The sequence below is a fragment of the Molossus molossus genome, unplaced genomic scaffold (assembly GCF_014108415.1).
Source record: "Molossus molossus isolate mMolMol1 unplaced genomic scaffold, mMolMol1.p scaffold_m16_p_3, whole genome shotgun sequence".
In the NCBI taxonomy this organism is placed as follows: domain Eukaryota; kingdom Metazoa; phylum Chordata; class Mammalia; order Chiroptera; family Molossidae; genus Molossus; species Molossus molossus.
This window is the reverse complement of record NW_023425366.1, coordinates 88896727-88906307: the sequence shown is the minus strand read 5'-3', so window position 1 is coordinate 88906307 and position 9581 is coordinate 88896727. Positions and strand designations below refer to the sequence as shown.

At 37.1% G+C, this 9581-nt stretch overlaps 1 long non-coding RNA gene across 1 annotated transcript; it reads right to left on the bottom strand.

Annotated features, from left to right (window-relative positions):
• Positions 1 to 404: 404 nt before the first annotated feature.
• Positions 405 to 7424, bottom strand: LOC118642895. The gene is made up of 4 exons (XR_004961812.1): positions 7326 to 7424; positions 6022 to 6085; positions 5800 to 5942; positions 405 to 493 (listed from the first exon to the last, which is right to left on the bottom strand). It is a non-coding gene; the product is annotated as an uncharacterized LOC118642895 (long non-coding RNA).
• Between the last annotated feature and the right edge of the window lie 2157 nt (positions 7425 to 9581).

Sequence of the window (9581 nt, the reverse complement as noted above, 5' to 3'; positions counted from 1 at the left end):
ATTTGAATGTGCTGGAAAAAAAAAAAAAAAAGGTAAGAGTGGACCTTGCCCTATCATTATATTTTAGATCTTTACCCAAAACCAATACCTCCATCCTGGTGACGTTAAAATCACTTACATTGGTTGTCATCAGTATATAATACTCATTTCACTGAGGCAACTACTAAGGTAGGAGTTTTTTAGTATCATCAAATATCTAGTTTGTATTCAAATTTCACCAATTGTCTTACAATCTTTTTCCTTTTTTTTAAAGTTGGCTTGCTTGAATCAGGATCAAACAAGGACCACACATGGAATTTGGTTATTATGTGTTTTAAGTCTTTGAAAAGAATACATATTTTCCTTTTATCATTTTTTGTCTTGTTATCAATGAAGGTGAAAAACTAGATGTTTTTATAGAACAACTATTGTCTTACATAATTTTTCACATTCTGGATTTGCAGATCTTATCCTGGTAGTGTTATTTAACATATTCTTCTGTTCCTTATGTTCCCTATAAAAAAAAAAAAAAAAAATCAGATCTAGAGACTTGACCAGATGTAAGTTAGGTTTGATTTGGAAGAGTAGGAAGACCTGATAAGTGGAGGCACGTCCTTCATAACTGCACTACACAAGGAGGCCCGGATACCTCCAGCTGTCTCTTGGTGGTGATAAGAATGAACACTGGGCTCACGGCTGTTCAGTCTGATTCACTCACTATAACCCCCCCGACCCCCCCTTCAGACCTTCACCTACTCATTTTAGCAGCCATTACTGATCACTGCTAGATCCACTGTCAGTGATCAAAAGTGATTTTTTATAAAAACTGAGAGTATTTCATAATGCTTTTTCATTTGAACTGAACTATTTGTTTCTTTCATTAATGTACTTTATTAAATTAAATAACATTGAATATGAAATTTGATAATTGACTTTTTCCACCCCCCCGTTAGTAATTTGAGATAGTTTTGGAACCTTATGAAAGACATTCAAGGTGCTGTGCCCTTTCATAAGAAAAGCCAAAATGTTGTTTTTGGAACTGTTTTCGTCATGTGCATGTGTATTTCTCTCCCATTATTGTCAAATGTAATTTTAACCTTACACAAGCAATCTGTTGATTTGAAATATCATGGGAACACTTTGACCTAGAACATTCTCAAAGAGATTAATTACTGGAAACATAAACTAAGAATACTTTACACAAGTATATAACTTTCTTCGTCCTCAGCTTTTTCAATTTTGTTTCTCATTTTCTTGTAAATGTCAAGAACCTGACAGTCAAGACTTCCGTTACCAGGCCCCGACTCCCCCTTTCAGTGCACGGGATGACGCTCGGCCCGCTCACTCACTCCAGCTGGGCTCTTGCCCTTTTATTGGGATTGAAAACACTTTTTACTGGTCTCTTTTGAATAATATATTTCATCAAATTCAGTTCCTAAAATTTAATTAACCATGGTTAATACTGGGCAACTTTGAAAAATATAGAGAATACAGTATTATTTGACCTTTTCACTCCACATTTATAAATGATTTGGCTCCTCCCACCCCACCCCTATCATCTTTACTAGGTTTAGTATGAAGATTAACCAGGCTGCAGTAAAATAGCAGCATGATGTAGTTGTTAACAACCCAGGCTTTCTAAGTTCACATCCTAGATTTACCACTTACCGGCTACAAGACCTTCAACAAGTCACCTAGTTGCCAAAGATTAGAGTGATAGAGCAGAATGTAAATGCTACAAACGTTCATAAGGTAGAAATGAAATAGTTAACACACATTGAGAGGGGAAGAAAAGGAAAAGCTAAGTCTGCTACTTCACATTTTTATAAATAGAGTGAAAATATGCACTTTAAAGCAGATAAACATATACATCTGCCTATTCTTAGATTTGTTAATATAAAGATACACTTTAAAAAAAAATAATACCACCGACTAATATCAGTAGTGAAGGAAAATATTTGGAGAGAAAGAAGAATATATTAATTTAGTCATCAATCAGTAAATAGATACTGTCCAAAGTAGGGCTTGCAATTAGGGACTAAGCTAAATCGGGCACACCACCACTTTTTGTAGATAAACGTTATCCAAATATAGCCAAGCCAATTTGTTTACATATTGGCTACGGCTGCTTTTATGCAATAATACCACAGTCAAGCAGCTGCCGCACAGATCTCATGGGCTGCAGAGCCTAGAATATTTACTGTGTTGCCTGTTACAGAAATGTTTGCTGACCCCTCATCTAATGCAATAGGGTATTAAGTATAGTATGTTAATTATAATTATAAAGATAGTCTCTAACTATATAAATATTTCATATTATAAAAGAATTACTGACAAAAGAGTTACCTAAAAAGCATGACAATGTGACTGACAGCCAACCTCAACAGAAACAAAGTCATAAAGCAATGAGATATCTTCATGGTAAAGAGAGAAAATAATTGCTAACCAAGATTAGTTACCCCATTAGACTGTCATTTGAGAATGAGACTAGAATGTAAACATCATTCTGAGAGACAAAATCTAAGAAGGTTTACCAGTAACAGCTCTTCACTAGACAATGTTGTAAAATATGTCCTTAAGAAAGTAGGACAATGATACTAGAAAGAAGATTGGAGACATAGAAAGACTGATAAAGAAACTGGTAAAGAAGTGTGTAGATCTATATAAACATTGACTATATAAAGCAATAATGATGATATCTAATTTGGAGATAAAGTTAAAAGGCAGAATTAAAATACTTGATATAAATGCGTGTAAGATAAAAAGAGACTAGAGAGTTATGAAGCCTATGTTTTGCTGGTGGGCTGATAGAGTTACTGAGATTAATTTAGATTTTAAGAAAACATTCACTTAAAAATGTAAAGCTTAATTACAAAAAGAATTACCGGAATAGCAGAAAGGGAGAGTGGGGGAAAAAATTAAAATAGAAAAAGAGAAAACCAGTATTCTAGAAGTAAGGATTTATCAGAACCTTTTGGAAATGGCTAAAGAACACATAATGAAAACACTATATATCTCATGTAGGCAAACCATTACCTAACAAATCTAGAAAGCAAGTACAAAATTTAAATATGTAAAATATGACAAAAAAGTAAACTAACCCAAACTTGCAGAGGTAATTTTAAAAATCAAGAGATTATACTGTTTAGCTTTACAAATAAAACATATATCATGGATGAGATGGTTATATTTTAAGAAAAAAATATAAATTGAGTTTAGGTGAAAATCTAAACAGATAAATTAATATAGAAAAAGCTGTCAAAACTGCTTTTTTTTTTTTTTTTTTGATCTTCACCCTGGGATATTTTTCCACTGAGTTTTTTAGAGAGAGAGAGTGGGAGGGAGGGTGAGACAGAGAGAAACATCGATGTGAGAGAGACACATTGACTGGTTGCCTCCTGGGCAACCCAGACCAAGGCCAGGGATTGAACCTGCAACCCAGGTAGGTGCTCTTGAACAGAATCAAACCCATGACCCTTCGGTTGGCAGGTCGACACCCTAACCACTGAGCAAAACTGGACAAGGTTCACACTATTTTTTATTGCAATTATTCTCATATTTTTCCTAGAGGATTCATACATTCTCCTCTGCAATAAAACATTACCTTTTCTCCCATTCTCATTCTGCACTGTTACTAACCAAGTTTGAGCCATCCTCTCTCTCCCTTGGAGTATTCTGATCGCCTGCTTCCTAACTGGTAGCTGCAGCTATTCAACTATAACAGTCATTAATGAACTGGAGAAAAAAAATAACAAAACCCTGCATATACCCATGATTGTTTATTCAAAATAATAATATTTATTCAAATATTTATAGAATACATATTCAAATAGTATTATACTGAGCACCTACTATTACTAAGTAATGGTCAAGTTTGGGGCATGGCAGAGAATAAAACAGTCTTTGCACTCAAAACTTAGATTTCAGATGAGGAAACTGACAGCCATAAAAATATATGTGTCAGGTGACAAATGTCATAGAAGAAAAGTTAAGCAAGAAAGAAGCTACTATAACCAGTTAATGTTTTCTAAGGATGGTCAGAGACGCTCTCCCTAATAAGATGACATTTGCACAGAGATATGGAAAACTGAAGGACAGGCCTTGCAGATATCCAAGTGGAGAACATAAATTCAAGTATGAAAGAAAGTAAATTCTAGGCCCGGCCAGTGTGGCTCAGTGGTTGAGCGTCAACCCATGCACCAAAAGGTCGCTGGTTCAATTCCTGGTCAGGGCACATGGCCAGGTTGTGAGCCAAACCCCACAGCGGGGGGCATGCAGGAGGCGGCCAATTGATGTTCTCTCTCATCGATGTTTCTATCTCTCTCTCCCTTTCCCTTCCTCTCTCTCTAAAAATAAGTGAAGAAAAAAAAGTTTTTGAAAAAAGAAAGCAAATTTGCCCTGGCCGGTTTGGCTCAGCGGTTGGAGCTTCGGGCTGCAGACCAGAGAGTCCCGGGTTCAGTTCCCACTAGGGACACATACCAAAAAAACAACAACAAAAAAACAAAAAAAAACTTTAAAAAGAAAGCAAATTCTAGGCATTAATAATGTAACTATATTGCTTAAAAATCTTTAAAACTTTGATGGGACTGAAAATCCTTTACACAGGTGATATCTATGATAAAAATAAAAATTCAAAAGTGGTTCATACCTATTTCAGACACTAGCTAAACTGGTTGTTGTTAGTATGTGTGAAGACTATGAACTTCTCTCCACAATAGAGACCTAAGCTAAACACTGAATATTCATACCATGTTTAGTTTAAAAATAAACACAAATAACCTTCCTTCCTTCATTGACCCTCTAAGTTTTGGCTGTTTTTACTGAAAAACATCCTTTTAATTTTATCCTGAAAACAACATGGAGAATGACTTTCTTTCAAAACAAGTTTTTCCTTGAAGAGAAACACATGTTCAAAGAACAAACAACATTCCAGTATCTGACTTAAGGCTACTTAACTTCTGCAGGATGATGTCATAGTTAGGCTACTAAACCTATTCCTTTACATACTATTTCTTCTGCAATTCTGTAATTTAGGCCTCTTCCTGCAGACACATCTTTTTATGCAATTAGAGAACAATAAAGAAAACATCTTTGAAGTACAAATACTTCCTAGGTAATAAATAATTTCTAAGAGTAATCAAAATTAATATTCCAACATGCTTTTAAAATAAAATTTAAGCCCTGGCCAGTTTGGCTGGGCAGTTAGAGCATCGGCCCATGGACCAGGGAGTCCTGGGTTCAATTTCCGCTCAGGGCACGTACCTCGGTTGCAGTTTGTCCCCGGACCCGGTTGGGTTTGTGCGGGTGGCAACCAGTCGATGTGTCTCTCTCACATCAATGTTTCTCTCTCTCTTCTTCCCTCTCTCTCTCCAGCTGTATCTGATGATAAATGCAAAACTATCCTCCGTGAGGATAAAAAAACAAACAAGCAAACAAATAAGTAAATAAAATTTAAAAACGAATTTTAAAGTTTCTTTGTAAAAGAAAGATATAAAATAGTCAAGAAAACTTTGAGGGGAAAAAAGACAAGCATGAAACAGGCTACTAGGTATCTAAAGAATAATTTAAAATGCAATACTGGATAAGGGAATGGATAAGTGAAAAAGAGAAAGAGCCTAGAAACACTTTGTGGTTATATGGTGACATTTCAAATCAGTAGAGAAAGGATAACCCAACTACTCAAAAATAGCATTAGATCAATATTCATCTTGAAAAAAATAGATAGATCCTAACCACATATCATACATGTATTAGAATAACCCTCGTGCAGTAACAGATGAATGCCCTAAATCTCTGTCACTTAAGCAAGTAAGTACTCACTGATTTCTTGCTCATGTGAAGTTCAGTGGGTGGTTGTTCAGCGTTGGGGGATCTTCTCCACGCAACCATGGAATCCTAGCTGACAGAATCTTCACCATCTTCAGAATCTATCTTGCAAGGTTGTCCAGGATGTCAACATTTAGCTGGAAAACGAGGGAAGAAAGATGGAAGATTGCTTGGAAAGTTTTGTGGGGCAGGTGAAAATCATGTAATCATTTTTACCCATATTCCACTGGCCAGTATTTGCCTATCTTTAAGGAGGCTGGGAGATCATTTAGCCAGGTGCCTAAGGAAAAGAAGATAAATAGATTTAGTGACCACTGAGACAGGTTTTTTTTTTTTTTTTTTTTTTTATTGATTAATTTTTGTTACAAATGATTCTCCTTTTTTCCCCCACTGATTCCCCCCTCCCCCTTCCCTCCCTGCCCCTTCCCCAGATTGTTGTCCATGTCCACTGTTCATGCATACATGCATATAAGTTCTGTGGTTCATCCCTCTCTCACAACTTAAAGAACTAGAGAGTAAACAAAAAGAAAACCCCAGAGCAAGTAGAAGAAAGGAAATAGTAAGGATCAGAGCAGAAATAAACGACATAGAGACCAAAAAAACAATCCAGAGGATCAATAAAACAAAGAGCTGGTTTTTCGAAAAGATAAACAAGATTGATGGACCCTTAGCTAGACTCACCAAGAGACAGTTTTTAATACAGTCTGGTTACTAAGTAGTCTACCAGAGCCAGAGCACATTTCCTCTTTCCCCAAGTGAGACAATCTAAAATTCTACCCAGTTATCGCAACCAACTTACGGTCCAAGAGCTCTGAATGCAACATGGCTCTATCAGTTCTGAATATGGCTCCTTGAAGCTTCAGCTGCGCTAACAACACAGTTACAGAAATCTCTCTACTGCCACCTGGCCCAACACACTATGTTGAAGCAAGGGCAGGGAAATTGCAATAAAAACTGCCATCTGGTAAAGGAAACACCGGAGACACACAGAAGGCACGGGTCCATCTGGCAGGCATTTTGAGGTCCCTGTGATCTGGCAGTAGGAACATCTTAATTTGAACATTGCTATATGGAAGGAACTACTCATTTAACATTCTTCATAACTCTGGATCTCCCCTTATTGAGGTTCTCTTTTGCTCATTATCATGACGGGGATCATGCCCTCCTTGGGGTCCTTTACAGTTTTTTGTAACCCATCTTTTGCCTGAGCAAGTTTGGGAGCCCCCAGATACTTTTAATGACAGAGCATCTGAGGGCTGCTGAAGTGCAGCCTTGCAATTTTGTTGCCATTACAAATAAGCAGATTACTGTTTTTTGAGGCAAATGTATCTCTATTCAGTTACATAAGCTAGTAGCATTTCCCCAAGTTCTTTCTCAAATTAATTCATAAGACAGCCTTAATTTTCCCCTCCTTTGCCCCATGTCTTAAAGCCATCATGGTTAGGAGGACATACCACAACTTTGCTTAGGTCTGTGCTGCAGCCAGAAGTCTTAATGGACCTTTGTGCATAATCTCTTACCATCTGAGACTAGATGCTTTTCCATCCTTTTCCATTTTGTTTTTTCATGCTGGCCAAGTAACAAATCATTGCCACATCCCATCTCTTCTTTTCTGTCACCTTGATAAATGTAGGTAATGACAATCAACATTCATTACCAATATCCCATTTTCCAACTTCTTTCCCTAGAGCGATGGGTTCCCTAGACACGTGATCCACATTTGAATTGCAAATGACCATTTCAGTAATCGTTTTTGTCCCTGCATGACAAAAATCTCACTTGCTAGATTTCATTTTGACTGTCTGCTGAACCAATAACATGTATTTTGGATTTTTGCTACAGTGGCAGCCTTCTTCCAGCACCAATTTCTGCATCAGAGTAATGATACCTGTTTAATTTTTTAAAATCCCCAGCCATGGCTGGTGTGGGTCAGTGGTTAGAGTGTTGGCCCTCACATCAAAGGGTCACAGGTTCAATTCCCAGTCAAGGGCAGGTATCTGGGTTGCAGGTTTGATCCCTGACCCTGGTTGGCAACCAATCAACGTGTCTCTCTCACATCAGTGTTCCCCCACCCCACTTCCACTCTCTCTCTAAATATCAATGGAAAAAAATATCCCTGGGTGAGGATCGACAGCATAAATAAATAAATAAATAAATAAATAAATAAATAAATAAATAAATAAAATTTAAAATCCCAATTCTCTTTAGTTTAACTCAATACTTTTTAATGACAACAAGTCCAATTGGCTTAAGTGGAGGAAAGGGTTAATGACCATGATTCTCTTCACTTAGGTTCCCAGGCTGATGGTTGTTTCTTCACTTTAAAAACGGGGTCTTCTAATGTCTCCCTGGGAACTGACATCCAGCTGAGGGATAAAGGAAGCGTGGCGGGTAGAAGAGGATTTTACGTGCCAGACCTAGAAATGTCTTACATAATTTTTACCCATATTCCTCTTAAGCAATTCTTAAGTTACATGACCTCGACCTAATTTTAAGAGAGGCTGAGAGATGTAGATTACTTGTGTACCAATTGATGTGATTAGGCAGGTTGCCAATCTCTGCCAGGATATACAGGAGTAAGTTCCAGATAAAAGTAAAGAAAGTAAACATAAACCTATAAAAAAAAAAACCCTATTAAAAGCACTAGTGGAAAATACAGAATTATTTAGGGATGGCAAGAACTTTTCGGGTTATGGGAGTCCCATGGAGGAAGACAGGGGACAGAGCAGAGATCAAACTTGTCCTTGATGGTGCAGGTCTGAGAACAGAGGTGCTGCTGCTGCTGCAGGAGAGACAGATATCCATCAGGAGTCTCTTCCTTCTGAGAAAAAAGGCTTGCACTACTGTAGTCATCCAACACTGTCAATCCTGGCACAGGTGAAAGCTCACTGTGGCATGGGTACCAGGAAAAACACTCTATACCTGGGAAGAGTCAGGAAGCTATTCTGCACCCAGATTATTACAGAGCTCTTAACTTGGGTCAAGAAACACTGCCAACCAAGATACAATGAAGAGTTTGGCTGCCACAAGGAAGAGGGGTAGGATTGCTGAGAAAGCCGTAATCCTAAAATCCAGCCACCACCTAAGTATGAAAACCACGAAAAATATTTTAAAGATCAAGGGCTCAAAGAATTCTTTCTCCAAGTCCTTTTTTGAGGAATCTACTAGAAACTGAACTGCACCCAAATAGAAGATGACTGGGAAACCTTTAGCAATTTAGCTTTAATATAACTTAATTGCAAAAATAAGGTCAGATATTTGTGGAATATAATGAATAGAAAAAGCTGATGAACAAAATAGACCCAGAGACATAGAAAGGAGTATGGTTCAGACTGACAAACCTCAGAGGGGCGGGGGGATGAGATAAACCAAAGAACTTCTACGCATGTATGCGTAACCAATGGACATAGAAAGCAATGCTCGGGGTGGCGCAGGACAGGGAGGAAGGTGTGTGGGGAGAAAAGGAGAAACATCTGTAACAAAAATAAATTAATTAATAAAATAAATTAATTAATAAAAAAATAAGGTCAGAACAAGGATAGGAGAATAATGTTCTAGAATAGTGTTCTATGCTTTGTCGTATGTTCCAATGAAATAAAAACAATGCAACTAAAAATGGGCTGAGAATGGAGACAGAATAAGGAAAGCAGAATAAACTCATTAATCTGTGATTTAGACAACAAGTAAAAGTTAAGAAATGTTATTAAAAATAGACAATATAAATTTTGATTAAAAGAAATAAGGACCTAAGGGCACTAAAAATGGTGTAAGCACAA